This window comes from Aphelocoma coerulescens, chromosome 1 (assembly GCF_041296385.1).
Source record: "Aphelocoma coerulescens isolate FSJ_1873_10779 chromosome 1, UR_Acoe_1.0, whole genome shotgun sequence".
Lineage (NCBI taxonomy): Eukaryota > Metazoa > Chordata > Aves > Passeriformes > Corvidae > Aphelocoma > Aphelocoma coerulescens.
In genome coordinates this window covers 54,679,102-54,702,533 of record NC_091013.1, presented here as the reverse complement: position 1 = coordinate 54,702,533, position 23,432 = coordinate 54,679,102, and the positions used below count along the sequence as shown (strand labels likewise).

At 36.5% G+C, this 23,432-nt stretch overlaps 1 protein-coding gene and 1 long non-coding RNA gene across 11 annotated transcripts in view; one reads left to right on the top strand and one right to left on the bottom strand.

Annotated features, from left to right (window-relative positions):
• PCDH9 (protocadherin 9) overlaps positions 1 to 23,432 on the bottom strand; it is a 678,474-nt gene that overhangs the window by 539,123 nt on the left and 115,919 nt on the right. The gene's annotated exons all lie outside the window — the stretch shown is intronic.
• LOC138107748 (uncharacterized) lies at positions 15,707 to 23,371 on the top strand. Of its 2 annotated transcripts, none has more exons than XR_011149684.1 (5): positions 15,707 to 15,993; positions 17,039 to 17,269; positions 17,876 to 17,922; positions 18,372 to 18,544; positions 22,871 to 23,371. It is a non-coding gene; the product is annotated as an uncharacterized lncRNA (long non-coding RNA). The 2 variants fall into 2 exon arrangements; XR_011149682.1 differs by having other exon boundaries at positions 22,868 to 23,371.

The following is a 23,432-nucleotide window of genomic DNA, read 5'->3' as shown; positions in this document are numbered from 1 at the left end:
TAGACTTGAATTGCAATTGAAACCATCCTGTCAAGAACAGCACTTCAATAAATCAAAATTAAGTGTGAAAAATGTCACTCTCCTTCCAGTAGTTTCCTTTTCTCTTTTCTTTTTTCTTCTCCTAAAGCAGAAGTTAGAGGGGGAAAATTACAGGAATGAGATTTGTTCACTACTACAACAATAAGAGGAGCAATAGCCAGAAAGATCCAGATAAAATGGCTACTTGAGAACTGTATCTTCTTGGGTCTGTGAAATGTAAAGGGTCAATGCCAGACCATCACACTGAGAAAAATATTGCAAAAAGAAATGGATTTTTTCAAAGATGAAATGTTGAAAGGAAATCAGAAGTCACTCTCAGAAAGGGGGTAATGATGTCTTTTCAAACCTGGATCCAATCCCCTCAACAGAACTACTTTTCCTTATAAATTTATACAGCAAATAAAAAGCAAACCACAACCCTCACCTTGCATTTACTAATTGTCCAGTGTGTAAAACTGAAGGATGTTTTTGTTTGTTTCCCTTCAGTTCATTCACTGGAGAATGAAGAAAATGTCCTTCTTCAAAGACATATTCTTTATTTCTTCATCCAACCACAGCATCATCAGACACACCTATACTCTCTACCTGTGTAGCCTCATACGTCACCTGTCCAACATAATGAACAAAAACAGAATCAATCTTAGTTTAAAACTTCAGAGGCAGAAGAGAAAGGTGACCAGACTGCAATAGTCTGTCTAGTTCAAACACAGGGTGTCTTCTTTGTATCTTTAAGAAAGCACAGGACTCACAGTGTACATAAAACCAGAGATTGTCTATGCTGGAGACAAAAAAAAAAGAGAGAGACAGAGAAAAAACCCAATCCTAACTAAACTTGACAGGAAACTACTTTCCACTCACTCATGAAGAGATTCCAGCAGCACTGACAACAAGCCCTGCTGATTGGGGTCAGTCACTTTTCAAGCCCAAGGGAACAGTCTTTTCCCACTTCAATCACAATCTCATAACTCCACTATAAATAAACATACCAAGGAACAAAAAAAAACCAAAACAGAGGGAACTAGCAGTAACAATCTACATATAGCAGTCAACTGCAGTAATAATGTTTGTATTCTAGGAAATCTGGAGAGAAGGAATCAGTCCTCTTCACACAGATGAAACAAGCTATGCTTATAACTTGGAATGGGTTAGTAATTTTACAAGAACATCTGCCCAGACAAATGCATTCTAAACACTAAACAACATAAGAAGCTTCTAACTTTTTATACTCACAAAAGAAAAACCACAGTAGAATGTCTCAGATGTTTAACTAACAAAAAAATTAAAGTTCCTTTTTAACGCTAATTTGGGATAAGGCTTTGGTGCTCAGGACCCATTCCAAGGACCCATTTTTTTCATTGAATCTGCAACTGAGTTTTCAAACAATCTTTCTGTAAAACAGGAAAACATAAATCATGATGGTTAACCAAAAAGTGTAACTTACTTCATGTTAGTCATACCCCAAAACACTGATAATTTTACAGGGGAGAACAGCACTGTTAATTCCTAGCACTGTGTATCCTGAGGCAATCCTATATGAAGTCTGGGGGTGCATGGGAGGGTCAGGAAGAGGATCCAAGAGATTAACATTAAGAGATTTCAATTTATGTATCAGAAACAGTTATATTGAATACTTATGAACTCAAATGTTTGTGCGTTCTTTTCTTATAAAGAATATTTCAATCATTTTATCTTTTTAAGTATTTTATGTCAATAGGAAATATTCCTTTGGGCATTCTTAAATCATCAAAGAAAGATGCATACATTTATTTCTAAATTCCTTTTTTGCTATTTAAAAATTAATCTGCATCCACAGCTATAGATCAGTTTCTAGATATAGAGAAAGTCTCAGTATCAAAATACCTGAAGGAATTTCTTGTAATAGAATTTCTGAGATGAAAAAAAAAAAAAAGTTACTATTTTCAAATCCCATCCCAGTGAGCACAAAACCTCCCCCCCAAACCCAGCAACTGTTTACTTAGTACAAGAGACACTTGAATTTTTTTTTCCACACACACCATAACTGCCAGAAAGGCAGCACCCTAACATCATGGCATTATAGAAAGCAACCACTGGTATAGTATCGGGACAACAGCTTGTTTATCATCCTGATGTGATGCAGGACTAAGTATGCCTTGTAAATATCTGCCTAACTTAAAGACTTGCAGAAAAAAGCATTTCACAGTCTTCTGCATAACCTCTCAATGCTCAGAGAGTCCTTTTAGTCAAAACTATGGTATAATGCTATATTTTGTCTAACATTTATGTAGGCAACCAGTGAATTAAGTTCTGTGTACAGAACAAATACCTAGCTATTCCTTTACTATTAACCCTGGTGGTGGTCGTATGACATCTGCCACAGGCTGTCTCTATAGTCAGAATATAAAACACATGGGTCAAGCACCGGCACACAATTATCAATACTCACTTGTTTAGTTGTGCCAAATAGCATCTCCCAAGTAGTGCTTTTGTATTGCATGTGTTATAGGAGGAACCAGTCGCAATTTCCACCTTGTGGTACAAAGCAGGCAATCCTCTTTTGGAGGAGAATTAAAGAACAGGGGGAAATTTAGCCATATGGATGCATTATCTGTGGGCCAAAGAATGGGCCTGAATGGGTTTTTTTACTAATGTAGTCCTAGTCAAAGGGAGAGAACATGTTTCTGCTAGAAAACAAGTAAAATTAATGCTATTCTGTTTTTCTGCCTATGTAGAGGCATAAAATTAGCATTCTGTAAATATTTAAAATGAGTTTACATTTCCTCTGTGAAATCACATTTCTGATCTCTTCCAAACAAAAGTACACACCAACTCCTTGAAAGAAAACTTTCACCCTATTGAGCACCTAATATATTAATTAAAAAAATCAATCCAAAATTAATATTGTTATAGACGAAATTTAAGCCTTTTTCTAAGTGCTTTCTTCTTCTGGGAATCCAGTGTACCAAATTTGAAAGGTTTAACCATTTCCTTATACCTGGGTCGTCGTATAAGGCAGTTGCTGCAATAAATCTCATTCAGTGCTTTCTCAGCAGGTTCCCTATCTGATCTAACATTACCAGAATGACACGCAATGCTGTTCCATGAAAAGGGACACTGTTTATTTTATCACATGCCAGCAAGAGCAGCCTTTTTCACAGGAGGCTTAAGACATACTTTCTCTTGTACTGGTCTAACTTCACTGCTGCATGTCATGGTCTGCAGGCATTCTTCTAATCATAGTGCTAATTATCTCAGGGTAAAATACTCAGTGGTGACATATCTATCTGGAACCCAGTTGTAGGACTGGGTAAATCTTGTTACGTTGTCAGCTTCTTCTCACACTTCTTTTGCAAAGCTGGAGAATAGCTTTGCAAAAGCCAGCAGCTGAACAAAGAGATGCAGAAAGTAATCAATGGAAGAAGATAAGTAGATGCATATTCCACTTCCAGGATAGTGCGTCACCTAACTTAACTTCAGGCTGTAGAGCTTTCTAGCATACTGCCTCCCCTTCTTCAGTCAAGTGCTCCAAAAGTAGTAGGAGTAACTTCTTTAGTCTTTAAGCAAAACTCAGGAACAGAAAATGTCATCTGTCCTTGCTACTTCTCATTCATGCAGGCATGCATACTGTGCCCTGGGCATGATTTTTAAGGGATGGGCTCTCTGCCCAGGTAATGAGAGGCTTATCCCAAGAAAACTGTCAAGAAATGGTCCCAGAAGGAAGAATATTTTCTTTAAAAATGCAAAAGGTAGGGCTTTTAGCAAACCAGAAGCTTCAGTATTATGAACAGCTGTATGCATATAGTGATGCCATAGTGTTGGAGGTTTTACCAGCAGATATTTTGGCACATAAGAATTTCAACACAACAGTATATAACAAGAGTTTTCCAGATTTCATTCCCATCTAAGTGGTGAACATACCCACATAATCTGTAATTTAAGTGATTAAAGACTTTCAGGCCAAAATGCACGATGGATTTGTGGGGTATTTAAGCTATGGCTGAGGTAACTGCCAAAGCCTAAGGAACTCAGTTTGGAAATGCTCACTAGAATATTCAGAAATTCACTTGTGTATGACATGAATCAACTATGATGACATTTGGAAATACAGCAATCATTTCCCAGTACTGGCAAAGTAACACATTGGTAGCTACTCTGAAATTCCACTGGGTATTTGAAAGGTGTTGTATCATGTTGAAGCATCTGACATTTCATGGTTTCTTACCAATTAATCTAAATTTATTAAAGGCACCAAAGCAAGTGTTTTCATTAAAATATAGTCAAAACATATATTTTAAAAACTTTTCAAATTAATTCTAATCACCTACAGTACAACCTTAAGTTAATTTTCCAAATACTCTCTTACCATTTTCAGTTTTGAGTTTATTTGATGTCTCCTTTTTATGAACTTACACCATATGAAGCTGCTGGTTTCACACCTTATACTCACATTTTAATGCACATAATCAGGGTAACTGGCAGTTAATTTGTTTTTAATTGTTAGAATTACATTTTCAAAGAACTTTTAATAATTTTGAAAATGTTTTCTCCAGCCCATTTACAAGGCAAAGGTTTTGATCTCTGCAATAGGAAATTTAATGACATTAATTTAATGAAATTGTTATCCCATTTAAAGGTAGCAACTTTATCTGCCACAACCGATAGCACAAGAGCACAAATCACAAAAAAATTTAACATGATGCAAATGGAAAATATATTAATGGTCTAGGATGCCCCTGCTTGAGCAGGGAGATTGAAGCAGATGACTCGTTGTGGTCCCTTCAAACCTTACCCATTCTGTGATTCTGTGAAATGTATTAAAAATAAATTTATAAACAGAAATCCAAACATATTATTACAGTAATAATGTTGTGGTACTAGGGGATTTTAATGCAATCCTTTGCATTCAACTCCTTGCAAAACTCCCTCACATGCCCATGATTTTTCTTTTTCAAGATGAGGATTCAGCTTTGAAGATCTGTCTTCAGTTTTGAAGGGATGTGGGCAGGGGCGACTCAAGCCTCTTCCCATATACCTGGTGTTAGAGAGCATCAGAGTCATCAGGTCAGCCAATACTGAACCATACACACACATGCTTTCTGGCTATCATTTGGACAGAATGTCTTTATGGCATCAAACAAATATTTGGTTCTTTTGTAATCAGCCTGGCTGGAAATTTCAGAAAGGCCACAATGCCTTGTTTTCATTAGCGATGTTAAGATGTGTTTTGAACTTGGCATTTTTAACCACAGCAACAAACATCCAGAAGCATCCACTTTTGCTGTGTATACTGCTTGGATTTTCTCTGCCCTCACTGCCCTCCTCCAACCAGGCACAGCTGCCACGTGGATGACAGCTACAACTTAAATAAACAGAAAAAGGGAAAATGGAAGCAAGAAGGCAAAGAAACATCAGCTTACAGCCTTGCCAGGCTTGCTCCCTTGCCTTTTGCTTTTCTCAGACTGGATAAAACTAGCAACTAATGGAGTCTGCAGAGAAAAGAGAAGTGCTGGGAAAGTGGGGGCACACTGGTCACTAAGGTCACCAGATACTGCTCTGTATAAAAATAAACAAACTCCACTGATGCTCAAATGCATCATAATTCAAAAATTACAGCCCAAAATTAACTGTTTTGCTGCAGTCTGCTGGTACTGTGTTAGCTGTCAAGACTGAAACAGCTATGTGTTCAAAGGATGTAAGATACTAGCTGTAGATTTAATGCTAACTCAAATTTGTTCCTAGTCCACTACATCTGAAGAAGAGAATCTCCTCAAATTCCATGTAATAACCCCAGCATCCAACCTAGGCAATGCCTCCCCACAAAAACTAGCTCTAAAACACAGGCCTGTCCTTAGGATGCCATTAAGCATAAGGCAGTGTCTTCATTTGCCTTCATGCATCAGTAGCTAACTCGTTATTCTTTTGAGTAATTCCTCATATAGGAAAAAAAAAAGTATAAAGTGTAAATCCACATCACTGTGCAGCTGTGCTAGCATTTCTTAGTGACTTAAAAAGAAGCATCATTGATAGGCTTTTAGAGGCAGCTGCATCCTGTCCTCTCAGCCTTAAGGCATTGCTCTGGGTAGGGCTAGCTCATGGGAAGGAAGAAAGGCTGTTGCTGAAAAAGCTGGGGACATGAAGTAACTAAATTACACAAGAAGTTTAGGAGGTGAAAGGGCATGAAAATTCAGAGATCATGAAGCTCTACTGAGAAAACAAAATTGTTTTAATAGAATAAGCCAGTTGTAGTATGTGGAAAAAGCAGAATAGGTAACGTTATTTTGGAGCACTGTGTTATATCTCAAAATTGGACTTCCCAGAAAAAACTTTGCTTATTATCTAAGATACCACTTGGTTATTTTAAACACACTTTAGTTCATCTATCTTCTTTGTAAATCCAGTTCTTTATAGGAATCATGGAATGGTTTGGGTTGGAAAGGACCATCTTGCGCCAACCTCCCTGTCATGGGCAGGGAACTTTCCATTAGACCAGGTTACACAAAACCCCATTCAGATAGGGATGCCTTTAAATAGAAATAAAAGTCTGCCAATTAATGTATTTAACCTCTACCTGTTGCTAAGTACTTCTGTGTGTACAGTAACGTGTGCATATTTATGCTGGGGGAAAAAAAATCTATTCAAACAGTCAGCTAAAAGTTGTCATTAAGCATTTGAAACTGGCAACCTTGCTACAGATACACTCATAAAACATGACCTTTTATTTTTAGGTGAGTCTAGCAACAAATCATTGAATTATGAATAAATACAGCTTTGGTATTCCCAACCTTTTTTCCAACCCTTTTAGGCTAGATTTATTTCAGTGACTATTATAACGTTACATTATTTGTTTACCGTAATTGAACTGAGCAATCAACACAAAAACAATGTGTTTGAGAGCTTCTCCAGTTGTTTTACAACAGCCATTTATTAAATTACACACAGATGTCATTCAACTCCTTGAAAGGGCTGCCCTCAGGTTCAAGCCTGGATTACATGTATATACTGGCATTCTATTATTAATCTTTCAGCCCTTTTTATTTCCTCTTACAATATCAAAATGGATTTTTAGTTTTTTGTAGTTCAAGAGAATGAATGTGGTTTTCTTTGGGATGTGGAACCTGGGTGCTAAAACGGAATCATGATTATAGAGCAAAGCATATTTCTGCTTCTAGTTCAAAATCAGTCAGGGAATTTGACATGGTAACCTCATTTTTCTGATTTCTCCCTTTCATTTTGTACTGCTTCAGTCCATCTCAGCATGACTCAGTTACAACACTAATTTTACTTTCTGACGCATGCAAGCTTCTCCTCCTAACTACTATCACCTACCAAAACAGGAAACTAAACTGAGCAGAGATGTCCAGACTGTAGCAACTTTTATCGTAGTGTTGGATGGACAATCTGACTCTGATGGTAGAATGTCTCACTTTTTTTCCCTCCGTAAGTCTGCCATGAAGTTCTAGCTTGACCCTGAAACGCAAACAGAATTTAGACATAATCTGACCCATACTGAGTAATGGGACTCTGAGATAAGGTAGGATGGGAACACATTTTTATGGCTCAGAAATCAGTGGCTTCCAGCTCTGAAACATTAATTCTGGATCTCTGCTAATATCAGGAATTAAATCCCTGATGACTTTTAATGGCTGAAAACATAGAATAACTTTATTCTATCCAGTTTTTATTATTAAACAAAAAACAAACCAACCAAAAAAAACACCAAAAAAAAAAAAGAAAAGAAAAAGTCTGCCCCTTTAGAGGAAAGACATTTGTACAGGGTTACTGACTAAGCAGAAAAGGAAGAAGGAGATAACATCTCAAGTTTCCCTAGGTAACCTAGGGTGACCTGAGGGGTTTGTATCTCCTTGGGTGGCAGCATCACCACAGCCTACCCCTGGGGATTAGTAAACAGCCTGAATACTGCAAAAGCGTTCCAACACTTTCCAGAAGAAGAGAAATCTCTGCCAGGGCACAAAGATCCTCCTCCCTGGGATATTATGCCTATTCCAAGCTTAAGTCATTGCAATGCCTTCAGCAACCATTGCTCAAGCAGTTCATGTCCTCCACTCTCCCTCCCAGAAGTCTTCAAAAACATTGAGTCATTTGTTTGCAAACCAAAGTGTACGGACAGTATGGGACTAGGATGTACACTTAATAGCAGGTAAAACTTTTTTCTTTAGGTAGATTAAATTTCATTCCTTTTTTTCACTGCGATAAATTATGCAAAATAATTTATGTATAAATTAGAGAAGTAACAAGTGTTATGGATGCTGCAGCAGGTATTCAGCCATTTAAAAACAATGCAACATTTCCAGTTTGCAGTCCCAATGTGCACTGCCCAGCCCTATGATTTAACAGCGAGGTCCTGATTTTCTTCTAGACAGTAGTCTTAAAATGCAGAAACTCTTTATTTTTAATGTCCGTTTACTCTCTTGTCACTTTCCTAACAAGAGTGTCCTCGTACTGAGGTAATGATTTATACAGTGAAAGCTGCTACTCTAAAAAACAAAATCAAGACTTACTGCAGATTAAAAAATAGGGCTTCAAAGAAAAAGAAAACATAATAATTTATTAGACAACTTTTAATAGTAACAAAACCGGGAGACACAATTCCTAAGATCAACTAACTGTTCTGTGTCTGATACCAGGGGTTATACACAGAACTAGTCTTACTGGCCAGATTATTTATGGCTGTCAGATACCTCAGGAGTATATGCTACAGTGAGTGATACCAAATGGAAATGCTCTTACCCTTTCAGCTCAACCAGCAAATCCATACCTGCACACAGCCACCACCTTGATCTTAGGGATATCATTATAAGGAAGATGTAGCTCCAATTTACTTGGTTTGAGTTGAGAGAAGCAACAAGACAAAACTCTACAGGTCACTGCAACAGTCTCTTCAAGGCCCATTGGAAAAGCTTTGTACCTTAGCAGGCTCTGCCATACACGTTTTCTCAGGGAATCAGCTGTTATTTCACTGCCATATGCACTCCCGCTCTCCCAAGGAGGAGTCCTTATCTCCAACAGTTATCCTAGAGGTATTATCAACCACATGCCTTAAGGTCTTTTTCAGTCCTTGCATTTAAAGCATGCATTGAATCTGCCCCAGGGCATGTGCAAAGTAAGAAAACTAGATTTCTGGTATTTCCCAACTGGCACACTAGTATAATGTTAAATCACTCTATTCCTGAGTCTACCTATGCAGCACAGAGGGAGTATAAAGCTTAATTAATTCATGTTTGTAGAGTGTGAGCTTCTCAATAGAAAGAGAGCGTGTAAGTAGAAATTACTCCTATTAAATCAGGTATTGGGGGAAATGATCACACTTTGTGCACTGAAGCTTGTTCCTCTGTTCTTTAAATAGCAAGAAGGCAGGCAGCAATGTCAACGGAGACTGCAGTCCTCATTGTACCTTAGTTTGTTCATAAAGTTCAAGCCAAAATGAATTCTCCTGGCCCCTGTTCTGGCACTTTGTGCTGAAAACCTGAGCTGTGGACAGCATCCACTCTTTGGAAGTGCAGACATTTCCTAGGTACTATGTGTTGTCTCTGTGGAGGATGAATCAGTTATCCTGGGTACCTTCTGTTTACAGTAACACCGACTGGAACTGTCATCTGCTACAAAATGACAGTCTCTTGTTGAAAACAAAATACTTAGGAGCAGGTCCTGGCTAGGGGGATAAAAGTACTTTGAGGGGGGAAAAAACAAGGCCAAAGGGAATGAAAAGAAGAAACCAGGAAAAGAAATCTCAGTATTAGCAGAAAGAGAATTACAACTTTCATACAGATAGGTGAACTGCTTATGTAAAGAATTCTAAATTTAGTTATCACAGTCTGGTAATTTGCCTCAGTGCCAAATATGCAGTTATTTTCCATGTTTGTTAATGTTATAATGCTATTTCAAGTAAACTGAGTACCAAAAAGTATATGAGTTCCCAGTCATAATTTCAGAGTTCTTGTTTCCTCTGAAACAAGTCACTTAACCTTCCTCACAATGTGAAATAATAAGATGTGTCTGTTTAGAGTTATAAGAACAACCTGATATATTTTGTGGTGCTCTAGCAGAGGCTGTCACTTTTCAAGGATGACACTACCACAGAAAGCACAAAGGTGAGATCCTAAGTGTAAGTCTTACTAGTTACACCATTAATGGTGTGAAAGTGCAGTGAGGGCAAGTGAGGACAATGACCACTTTATGCACTGTCGTAGTGCTACTTCATGTATCACCACTTCCTTTATCAGAGCCTATCTCACTCATAAAAGGGGTTCCAATCAAACACAAAAGGCAGTGAGCAAGAACAGAAAATCAAAGAGGGGTTTTACACTGTTGTTTCCTTTCTCAGTTTCTAGTGCCACTATTGAGCTCACTTCAGCATTACATTGTCATTTTTTTTATCCCTTTCTTTTTCACTACAGACTACGTTTGTGTCTGGGGCCTGAAGTGCAGTGCCTTGGCATGTTATTAAAGCATTAGTATGAAGAAATCCCAAGGCAGTAGCTTCACCTGTACAGCATTTTTATTTTATCATGTTATTAACTGGACGTTTCTTCTATCTTTGCTTATCAGAGAAAGCAGGTGTGTGAATGTGTGTCTGCACCTGTGTGTGTGTGTGTGTACACACAATGATGATTTTGCCCAGCAAAAAATATCTATACTTTACCATCTGCTTAAAATCTAGAAGTCACAGACATTATACAGAAAGAAAGCCAAGGCTTTCTTGGCTGCAAAGATAGGGAGGGAAGGCAAGAACCATTCCAAATCCTCATGAAACTGTATTCTTGAAGTTCATATTCCATATATGTCTACCACCCAACCTTTAATTCCTGAAGATTATGTTGCTGCTCTATATTACAAAAAACATCACATACTTCAGACCAATGCATATGGTAGGAAGCCTGTCACATCCCCATTAACATTTCTCTAGCTTCACAAAGAATTTTTACTTAGTCTCTCCAGACCCTACAGAATACTTTGCAGACATCCTTTCAGCTGTCATCAGAGCAAATGAGAGATGTCACAGAACCTCCCAAAAGTGAATTTTGAAACAATTTATCAAAGTTGCACTCTCTTGAGATAGAACTGGAACACTTTCTATTTGGAATTAGAGACAGGTTTCAGGTTTGCTTGAGGCACATAGTTTCCCACTGTTCATCTCCCCATACCTTAAAATGCCTATACATATAGAGGGCAATTCTTGGTCATAGCCAGAGAAACAATCTAATTTAAGGAAATTTACCTAGTCCTGTAACTAAAAGAGTAGTATAAAGCCCCAGGGAAATGACTCCAACTTCCTCTCCCCAGCCAATAAACGCACTAGTAGTGTCAAGTTTTTTTTTTCTCTACGGCTCACCAACCTTGATGAATGAGTGCAGCATAACAAAAAACTTACAGAAAAAAAATGGGAGAGGTTTAATTACAAAAATAAACATTACCAAAGTAAGCAAAAAGCGAAACGTTAATTTAAACATGGAAAGCATCTATGTAGCAGTGTGGGAATTAAGGGATAACCCTTCTGATATTGCTATTTTGTGCTCTATTGGCTACACCACCATTAGTGTATTTGCAGAACTTAAGAAGACCTATTGCTTTAAACTGAAGGATTTGCATGCATTTATACATACAGCACTGCCAAAGCATCCCAGCAAAGTAACTGAATGAATGCACTGTTGCTGTATGAGTTTAGTAAACAGCAGGACATGATTCATACAGATTCATACAGAAATGCTACATTATCATGGTTATTTATGATTTGCCCTTCCAAAAAAAAAAAAAAAAAAGGAATAAAGAAGAGGAAAAAAATCCTAACAGGTAATGCAAAACAACTTCTTCTACCAAAGTGCCCTAAAGCAGCCAAAGCATTCAGAAGCCAGCTAGATCATTTAATTTTCTCTCACATAAATCACTCCAGGGTTTCTACAAAATAAAGCAAACAGTGAATATGTAATTGTGCAACATTGTTTTAAAATTAAGGAAACTCAACAGTACAATAGCTGAATGATTACAATATCAGTTAGGGGACTCTTTTCAGCTTTCTTTTTTCTTGTTTGCAAGCTAGTATTCACCAGTATTCATATGTTTTCATCTCTCTTACTAGAGGGGTTCACACTGTCATGAACAGAGTGGTTTAGAAAGGAGGAAGACAGCCACATTTTCAAGGAAAAACAGTAAAATGTTTCTGAGTGTTCTCATGAAAGTGATGAGAAAGTTTGCATATAGTAATGAAAGAGTGAATAGATTCACTCCTTGGTATAGTCTATAGTCAAGATTTTCCACACGTAACATCATGAACAATTTTTCAATATACCAACAGTTGCTACAAAAGAGAAAGTGGAGAGGACACTATGAATTAGAAAAAAGGAAATGCAGGTTAGACACTAAGAAAAAAAATCTTTCCAAGAATAAGGATAATAATGCACTGAAAAGATTACATAAAAAGAGACTGCTATTTTCCACCACTGGAAGTTTTTCAAATGTATATGAAATATTTATCAGGAAGACTTTATAGACAGGTGAATCTTTTTTTTGGCAGACAGCTTTCTTGACTGGGTGATCTTTCTTATGTCAGAGAAAACTAAGAAGATATTAAAATACAAGAAAGGAGAGACAGGAAAAGAGAAAGCCATTTTAGTTCAATAAACATTCCCATATTGTTCTAAATCACGACTCTTGAAGATGACTTGTCTATGACACATGATTCAGAACCTTCTTCAGAATTCATGTGGGAAAAATTTAAACCAATGTGTGAAAGCATAGATGCTGTTACAGTGAACAGAGTTATATTGTGGGATTCAACAGATCTACATTCTACTCCTCATGCTGCTGACCTAAAAGGTGACTCCGGTCATGACATTCCACTTGACTCTCACGCACACTCACAGTACATAAAATAATATTCACATCTTATTCATGCACTTCTAGATCTCTTGGTGCAAATCCCAAGAGAGAGCTACATAATATTATATTGTTACTGTTGTTGTGTTGCTATCACTATTATTAACAGGAGTTATTTTAACCTGTCTTGGCCGACACAACTTTTAAATCAAGATACTCAAACATCTTTTAAAACTGGACACCCATGATGAAGGTTTATACTTATCATTGTTCAATAATAAGATAATGTGAAAATATAACCATAACATAGCTGCCAGTTTAAGGATTTTATATGCGTTTTTAAATTAACCTCAACAGCAGTGCAGTTTCCCCTTCATATACATTGTTCCATTCTAAATCTAAAAATTCAGAATAATACAGAAGTCATATACATGCCATTTAATGATAAAACTAAAATTTCCATGAAAATACATCTTTGGACAACTTCATCTACTGGTCATTCACTCAACAGCACTACCACTACCAAGAAAAATCGCTGCTAGCAAATGTACCAAGAGACTGAAAGTCAACCCCCTGTTAACTTTCACAAATTCTCCATGGATTAGTTTTATTCCTGGACAACTAGGACTAGGCCTCTCCTGAACTATATTTTAAGCAAACTTCAGGAGTTAAAAGTATTCTCTAGAGGCATTTTTTCTGTACTCACCCTCTTTTGTAAACTAGCAAATTTTAATAATATAGACATGGGTCACTCCATGACAGCTGGCCTCTTTAGCATCAGTAGTCCCAGGCACATTTAACTTCCTAGTGCAAATCTTGCCAAGAAGCTCTTACATTAAATAATCTAACTTTTATTTTAGTTGGAGCCAAAAAGAAAGCAAATGGTTTTATTTAATAAAAGTTTGCTGCAGCTAATTGGCTCCTGTTTTACTTTTTAATCTACTGACTCTGTCCTTTAACTAAATGACAGCTTGATGTGCAAAGATTTAGGAACCTCTTGGTTTCTACTTAGTAGGTGTAACATCTTCACATCTGACTTATCCACACACAACCTTAGAATGATCTGTTAAGGCAATCCAATCTAATGATGTACTTTACAAGACCTACTGTTTGTTAAATACCCATGTCTGAAATACTTTTCATCAAGTCCATAAGCTGTAGCTGGCTTCCCTTTAGTATTAAAGTTCCCTTTCTAGTGGTACAGAGAATCTCAGAAATAAAAAGTCAGAATCAATCTTGTTGCTTCAGAAAGGTGTCTACCACTTTTAATGATTAAAAGTTAACTGTACATGCCCCAGCCTAGTGGTAAATCTGCTTTATTATGCTCCGACTCTATCTCACAGCCAGGTAAAATTTGTAGCTTTGTATTATAACAGTTTTGGCTTGGGACAGCTCATTTTTAGCATATGGTGACTTTTAACAAAAACTTGTGTGTCCACAGTAGTGAGATGTAAGTGGACTTAAAAAACAGGTAAGTGGTGGTCTTCATGAACTGAACATGCAGTACTTTACATCTCATTCAAATGACAAGTGCACAGATTAATAACTAATGTATTATTAATACATATTTATTTCCTCTGCTGTATTCAGTTTTATAGCAGGATGCATAATTAATGTACTATTTTAATCATGCTATAATAACAGAAGTCTCACAAAAACAATACACAACTAGGTTTTCTGCAGTTAGTGATGTCTAGTGGGAAGCTTTTTCATGTCAACTATAAATAAATAATTAGAAAGATAAACAAAATGCACGTCACTGGCATTATTAAGGCAAAAGGTCTTTCTATAGTTTTGTTAAATATCAACAAGAAACATGGTGAGGTTTTGTTTCTGTTGTTTATTTTTAAACGAGCCACTTGAAAGAGAATGGATTGGAAAAACTCAGCCACTGAATTACTGCCCTGGCCTTCTTATAAGGTTTGATGTGCCTCAGTGGTTTATTTCTCATAAGCTGCTCACCCAGCAATGGGGAAAGCAAACTGACAAGAAAAATGGTTGGCAGTGGGAAAAAAAAAGGGGGGGTGGGGAGGGTGGGCAAAAGCATTGATTTCTCTAAATGGAGAATGCAAGTCTACACACTCTAACAACAAAATGCACAGGCAAACAAGAAAAAGCACTAGCCCCAAGTCTGGCAGTCCACTGTAACTCATGAACTCATGATAAAGCAAATGCAAGCATTTGGCATCTTTCTATGAATACTGTTGTGCTTCTGCCCTTGTAATAGGACACCTTTGTAAAGATCTGCGCTGAAGTTTAGTTATGTAACCCCAAACTGAAATGCTGCACTGCTTTCAACTGTTATTCCCTGTTGTCTACTGTTACTATTTAATTAAATATTTTTAAAATTACCAGATTATATATTTATATCTACTTAGTATCAACTGTTTCATTACCACATGATAAGAAATCTTTCTAGTAACAACAACAGGTTGGAATTGGTTAATCTTCTAATTGTATAGGCTATTATTAAAAAAAAAAAATCAATAGGATTCTAATACATTAAAGTGATGTTAGCAAAGTCCTGTAAAATCTCAAACCAGCAATAACCAGCAGATCTTTTGTCCTTCCCTTCTTAGATGTAGAAAACACTCTGCTTGCTTTCTATGTGAGATACTGGTATCTGTTTCTTATTATATTCTGTCCTCATTATGGATGTTTGGATATTTACTTAACTGCATGCCACAGCATAAAACAAACATGAGAGTTGATTCCAGTGGACTGATGGAGCAATGTTCATGTCCATGATGCAACCTTAGCAATGGTGAAAAGGCTGCAGAGTTCCTATATTAATGATCAACAAGAAATTTCTATTGATTAGCGAGTATAACGTGGGAGAGTTTGTCTGGCAGTTCTGTTTATTTCTTTACATAGAGTTGGTGATTCCAGTTAAGGAACAATAAAATGACAACCAAGCAGCTACGCTGAATCCCTCCAAAGTCAGTAAAGCCTGAAAAGACACCACAGAAATAAAGAAGAGAAAGACTGTTTTGGGAACAAGCATGAAGTAACAGGATAAATCCCAACTTTGGCATAGCACAGCTTCATGCACTTCTTTATACTGGGCTATGCCAAACACAAACATCAGTATTTTTTACTTCAACCATAAATTGTCAGGTTTGAACATTCAGTTTCAGTGGGCAGGTATGTCATGTCTTTTACTATTATCTTGGTCTTTATTTTCTGTTCTCTGTGATTTTCCACTGTGTCCATCATTCATGAACTTTTAAATTCCCCTCAAGCCTTTAATCTCTGCTTGTAAAATATGAATATTCTTTTAGCTTATATATTTCTTTTAATATGGTAAAGTTTCTCATTCTGATGGCCGTTTCTGCTGTCATAATCAGTTGACAATAAAATGCATATTGCTATTCGTCTTTTTGTTCATTTTTTAAACAATACTTTTTCTTGGGTTACTTGCATGGAATGGGATAGAAGGATATAAAATTTTAAAGAGAAAGCTTCCAAAGATATACTTTTGAGAAAAAATAGTATCACTTGGGACTGCCTGAATTTGAGATGGTTAAAAAGAATCAACTAAAAGTATGAAGTTAATGCAGAGAAATTAAAACACATTAAGCTATATGTAGATGTTCTCACTCTGAATTAAAATGCCTTTATTTTTTGTAGTTTAATCCTCCCTTAAGCACTCCACTTTTCAATAAGTTTCCATATAGGGGCTTAATGGTCCTTAATTTTGCTGCATTAACTTCGTACTTTTAGTTGCTCTCCCACATAGAATTGCCATAAGATATCTAACTACCACATTTGCTTGGTGACTGCACAGTTAGGAATATAGAAAGCTTGTCTAAGTGTTGCCATTTATAACAGCATTAATTTGAACCTCAAAACTATTAACACAGAAATATCAATGCAGAATTATGGACTCTTCAAAGCTTCTTTTAAAAACCTGTACAATGTTTTAAACAGTTCTCTTCAAGAGACAATCGCAAAACATTCTGCAAAATATGCAAATATTGTTGTTTTGATTCTTCTGACGGAAGCAACAAAATTCAGGATGAAACCTATAAAGGAACTTAGCATCAATCATATCTTCCCAAGTTTGTCACTTCCTGGGCAAATACTCCAAAAGAAAGACACACCACTTTATATTCTAAATGTGTTTTGGATGAAACTGGCTATGGTCACAATTACTTGCCGCTAAACTCACTGCTGCCTCTGTGTTCAGCTCCTTTGCAGAGCACCAATCCAGACCAGCTACCCATGGGATTTCAGCACAAGGATGCTTACTTTGCAAATCCAAATAGGATAAAGTGCAAGTTGGACTGCTCTTCCAAGATAGAAATGCTTCCAAAAAAATCCTGACAAAGTTCTTTAGGCTCATTTGGAAATCTGAAAACGGAAACCTACACCACCAAATGTCTAATTAAGATGAAAACCATGAAATATGTCAACAAGTGTGAGTAAAATGACTGCTGAATTGTTGAGAAGTTGATGATGGTATAGACATGCTTTCCAGGTTTACCGAAAGCCAGTGCAGATTGAAAGTACAGTGCATTCTGGCATAATTAGATCTCTCTCAGATTGTCTTTCAAGGAAAAGAAAAGAAACAAGGTGTTCAGTTCCACAACCCGATGACAAGAACATACCCTAGAACTAGCAGAGAGAATTGGCAGTGTCACCAGTGATTTCAGACCCATGAGCTGGCTGATTTGGGAATTGTGAGGCAGAGATTAGACAGGAGAAAATCTAGTCTGAAAAAAAAAAAGGAACAGGAACAGGAAGCAAACACATTAAAAGAAATGTAGGTTTGTTTTTGGGGGGGATTTTTTTGAGACTGTTGAAGAAAAAAAAAAGAAGAAAAAAAGATTGCCTTAGATATGCAGAGGGCAGCAAAAAGAAGAGAGATTACAGCAAGGTTATGGTCCCAGTAGGCAGGAGGAATAGTGAAGTTGTAAATGGAGACAGAAGGGAGGCAGAGAGGAGAGGGACTGAGGGGAGAGATAAGAAATGGTTTATGTTACAACAAATATAAATGTCATGCACTTCTCTTCCCCCCTTTCAGCTTAACAAGTGTTCTGAACTATAAGAAACATGGATGGTATCAGGAAGGTAAGGTCTTCCCAAGGGACACTGGCATAGTAGGATTATTTCTTTTTACCTCCCCAGCACTGACAAGTGCACTTCTATAAACAATGTTCTGCTCTTAAATCATCTAATTTATGCTTTAATAATTCAGAGGTTTCAAAAAATATTTACCCAAGAAATATTTACTGTAGATGCTCAACAAAAAAATAAAAAAAAAAACAAAACCCCATTAAAAAAAAAAAAAAAAAAAAAAAAACAACAAGGAAAGAAGCATTTTCAACTCCAAAGTTATGAATGGGAAGTAAACAGATACATCACTTCAGATGTACTGCATGAGTGCGTACGAATGATACAAATATGTACCTATACAGACAGCAAACATTTTCATATTTGTTGAATATTTTTGAACTGAATGTTCATGTGTATGCAAAAGCAGCTTAATCTGTGCTTTTTTCCTTCCTCTTTCACTCTAGACTCAGCTCTTTCACTCTGGGCTCAGTTCCCATTCCTCCTGACCTGCAGGTACCAGAGTTCATCTGACCCCACAGAAAGCATATTTAGCTTGCTCAGCCCCAAGAAATGTGCCCACTACGTTTTGGTGTGGTTTGTTATCTGTGGACCTGGCAAGCAGCAACAGCTCACAGAGGTGAGACAGAGCAGAGGATGGGGACTTGAATCTGGGGGTGAGGGAAGAGGTACTGCAAGGCAGATTTTGCTGGTTCATACTGCCGGGAGCCCTCAGCAGAGCGGATTCTTTTCTGTAAGCATTGTATGTTTGCAGTTCTGCACTTGCACAATTTAACTCTTTTTTTCCCCATTATAATTTTTTCAGTTACTCCAGAGTTGATCCAAATGTGTGAAGAAGTACATTTGTGCACCATTAATAGATTTCATTATGGTTCTGTGCTGTATTTCAAATAAAGGTGAAATGTGAAGGATATTACCAGGCAGTTCTCAGTTCTCAAAATTGTTCTGTTGCTTTCCTTCTATTACTATTTCACAGATTCTTTTTCCTTTCTCTTCTTTCAAAATCCAATAGCACAATCAGTGTGTAAAGTTAGTATTGCTGAAATGAACATTTCTGTGATGTTTCTTGTTATAGAGATAGTTTTCTCTCCACTGATGTTTTCTACTAAGCAAGGAGAGAGAAACAAACCCAGTTTTTAAACTGTGCCGTGTAAAAATCAATCAAGAAGACAATAATGCTTCAGATGTTTTGAAAATGAAATCACCTATATCTGGAATTATTGTGTACTTATAGCATACACAGAGCTATCAGTCTTTCTCTTAACTTTCAGTAGTTTTCCTCTCCCCAGCCCTTACAGCATTTTTACCCTACAGTGGTTTTGTTAACATCCTTGATGTACTGGGAAATTTATCAAAGTGAGATTATACACAAGCATCATTATGTTGCTTTAAGTAAGGGGATACAATCTACCACTCAAATATTTTAGCCTCAAATAATGCTGATTCCTAAGTGTCTTGTGAAAAAAATGCAATCCACTACAACTGAAGGGAAAGTATTGGAATCATCCAACATCTTGCAAAACTGGCAGAGAAAAATTAGGACAGGAGGAAGTTACCTTGAATACTCTAATGACTGTCGTCATTTGCAATGCAGGTCTCTCCTGACCATAAGAGACTTCATTTTTAAATACTAAGAAGCTCACTCATGGGAGAGATCTCTTCATTTCCACCATGCCTTCAAGATTCCATGTTCATGCAAGTACAGCACAGCTATGGCAGAAATTGACCTTATTTTTCTTTAGGAATCTGTCTGGTCCTATGTCTGCTTAAAGTCATTTATCATTCACAAACCGTGCTATGTGGTGATACTCAAAATTTTTGAAAAATTCTTTTAAAAAACACACAGTCGAAGAACCTTATGAATACTTTATTGGTCATTCAGGATTATTGCCGGAATGTATCCAAAAAGAAATTTCAGAATAAGGAAGCTATCATGTTCTAAACAAATGACAAATAATTATAATTACCAGCCAAATTCCAACTTCCTACCACCCACAGAGGATGATCCTATCCAAGTTATTCCTTCCCAGGGGAGGTGGTCACAATCACCTCAACAAAAGTTAGTCTAAAAGTTAATGACTAGACTTTTCCCACAGTTAATGGAAGCAGGTACCAAGATATTATGTCCCTCCAATCCTAAATTCCTATCCATTAAACAGTTTATATGTCTGTGTCCTGCCCTCTCCTAAAAGATCACTTCCAAATTCAAAGTGATTTAATACCTTTTGCAAGACTTCAGACTACCTCTTAAATTCAGTTATTGTCTACACCTATGCCAACATCTGGGTAAAGGTCAGACAAATAGATTCTCCCAGAGACATTGTCTACACTGAAGCATGCAGCAAAATTATTCTGTATTTAGTTCTTAAAATGGATTATTTAAACTATGTTAAATCCCTTGTAGTCATAATTCATTTGGAAGAGAGTTAAGTTAAACAAAATCAAGGCAATTTTTATTCTGAAGGAACATCTATACAAGGACTTAATTAGGTTTAAATAATCCACTTTAAATTCATTTTTACAGATTAATTTTTATGAACATGACCATGTAAATAAGCTTTCAGTGAACTAAATGTAGTTTCAGTAAATTATTACCAAAAACTGGTTCTGTTTCAAACATGGACTATGTCTTGGAATGTGTCTTCTTAAACTTTGACTATCAGAAAATATCACAGGGAAAACATGGCACTAATCCATTTAAATGTCACTAGTAAACTGGCTGGCTTTTTTATTTTGAATGAAGTGGTCTTGTTTTTACAGGATTAGTTATTTGAAATAATGTTTTAGAAGAACTATCACAACAAAAGGAGCTGTGTAAGCTTTTGCAGCTGATATTACAATGTACTCAATTTTTTCTTTTTGTTCTGTAAAATGCTATTTAAACAATAAATGAGGAACATTATCAGACAGCGCTGCATAACAAAGGCCTTATTCCAGTTCATCCTTACCTTGTTAAAGTAGCAAAAAGCCAGACCCAAAAGAAAAACAAAGTTAAAACTGGTTATTCTCAAGTAGAGGCATTTTGAACATAAAGTTTTAATTTGAATTAATTTAATTTAAACTGAGTGTTCTAATATTTGGAGAAAACGATCCAAATATCTCTTTTTAAAAAAAAAAATCACAGTTAATTTCCTTAGAAATAAGCAAGGATACTGTGTCCTACTGAGTGAAAAAAATAGATCAAGGAATGAGATTGAAAGGTTCCCCATGCATTTAAGAAATGTTGCTTTCTTTGTCTACATGGGAGCATGATAATCTCACTCTTTAGGAAGCAGTGGCGGGTAATGAATGTGGCCTCAATGTCCAATTCTACCTTAGCTTTCTAATTTTAATTTGAGGCAATTCCTGTACCTCACATTCCCAACATGTAAACTGTGGATAACTACTGAATTCCTTTACAAAGTACTCTCAGATCTCTGGGTGAAAAGCATTTAAGAAAGAAAGAATACTACTAGTATTTTAGAAATAAGGATGAAACACTGACAGAATGATATAACCAACAGATACACGTTCAAACTTCCAGCATGGGAAACATCGTGTACAACAATAAAAAGTGCAAACTGATCTATTTAAAATAGAAGCCTAAAATCATAAAACCTCTTACCTGTCTGAGAAGCATTGAATCTAATATTTCTAGAGTTCAACAAAATGCATTACAGAAAAGCTTAAGAGGGAAAGGGACCAGGGGGGTTAAGGAAATTATGTTCCAGTCATGTGAATAGTTGACAAATATATTAATACTACAGCATTCACCTCCAACTGACTGCTTGGAAACTGATGAAACATTATAAACACAAAGGTCATTGTAGCCAAGAAATGAGGTGGATTCCCAAGACGGAGTCACTAAACACAAAAAACCCTCGGTAGTGAAATAAAGAGCTGTAACATAAAACTTCTCTCAAAATAATTGTCTTTGTTGCTGAGGTGGCTTTATTCTAACCAAACTACAGGCAGAATTATGTGCATGGGGCAAAGGCTAGGACACTTAATGACATCAGCATCTGTGAGGAGAGAGTTCAGCACCTTCCATCCTTCACCACCCCAAAAAAACTGTCAGACAAGAAAAATAAAATAATTAATCTGAACTCTAGAATATGAACTTGAATTAATCAGTTAGCAGTAGTATAATGTGTATTATCACAGGCTTAGCGCTATGAGCACCTTCAGTGATTTCTAATGTCAAAGTCATAAGAGGATCATATATATATATATATTTTTACCCAACAGACCAGAGGTCTCCTTAGCTTACAATAATGGATTTTTGGAGCCGCTTCCTTAAATCTTAAAGCTGCTAAAAAAATGCTTTCCCCATTACTTTATTCTACATTATTCTCTCTCTTTTTTTTTTTTTTCTTTATTTTTAAGAGACACTAACAGCCTTACATTAATATCTTACTGTGAAACAAAAATTTCTCTGGGAAGAAGGAAAGGCTGTCAGCACCAAGATCCCTAGTCCATCAGCATCCATTATTACTTTTTGCATTATTTGGTGATTGAAGACTTTAAGGACAGGGGATGCAGGCAGCAAAGTGAGAGCAAATACACAGTTCCAGTTTCATTCCAAACTTATAGTAAAATTAATTTCCCTGCTCTCCTGGCCCACATCCACATGCCTTCTCTAGAGCAGAGGTGAGATTTGGCCTGGTTTACCCTCTGTCTGACCTACAAAGTTTATATCTGAAGCTCAGTAAGGAACAAGCTTTAGCATCATTGCAATTACTGACATACACCCATAATATTTCTGCAATAATATTCTGCCATTTTCTCCTCCAGTATTTCAAAACAGTCTATTCCTCTTTCTGAGCATGTGGGCCACACTCCTTTGTCTGATCTATGACCTGTGTTCATTTCAAAAAAAGTATACCAGTTTCATCCTTTTATAATGTCAGTCATAAGTGAAATATTTCTCTTTTTTTTTTTTTTTACATTTTTTTCCCCTTAGCAGGAAGCGCTGAAGTTAACTGACACAAACTATAGCTTGTCACACAAAGAAGAGGAAAAACCATGAAGGGACCAGTGGTGAAAACAACAGGTCTATGTGGAACACAACATAAGAGGCTGACACTGAAAACTGGGTAACATTCACGCTTGCCAGTTGCAAACAGAGAAGGAGAGAGACAAGTCTAAGGATGTTAACTTAAAATACACTTCAACCCTTAATTTAGCTTCTTCTAAGACCAAAGGTTAAAAGTAAGTTTGACACCTTGTTCTATTGCCTGTGCTCAGCCTCAGGCAATAAATGAACCAATGAAATATAATAATGGGTTCCTCTGAGCCATGACACTGCATCCTGTCAATTACATATCTCAGGAATATCAGATGTACTCTTATGGGGAATTTAAAATCACTAACAGGTTTTAAAAAATACAGCAGACACAACATTTTTAAGTGGTTTTAGTTATTCTCTCACTTTTTTTTTCTTTAAAGATTGATCTGATTGTCTTTACATCATGAAGTTTTTTTTTTTTTCTTTCTAAATAATGCCTGCATGAAAACATCTAAATAAA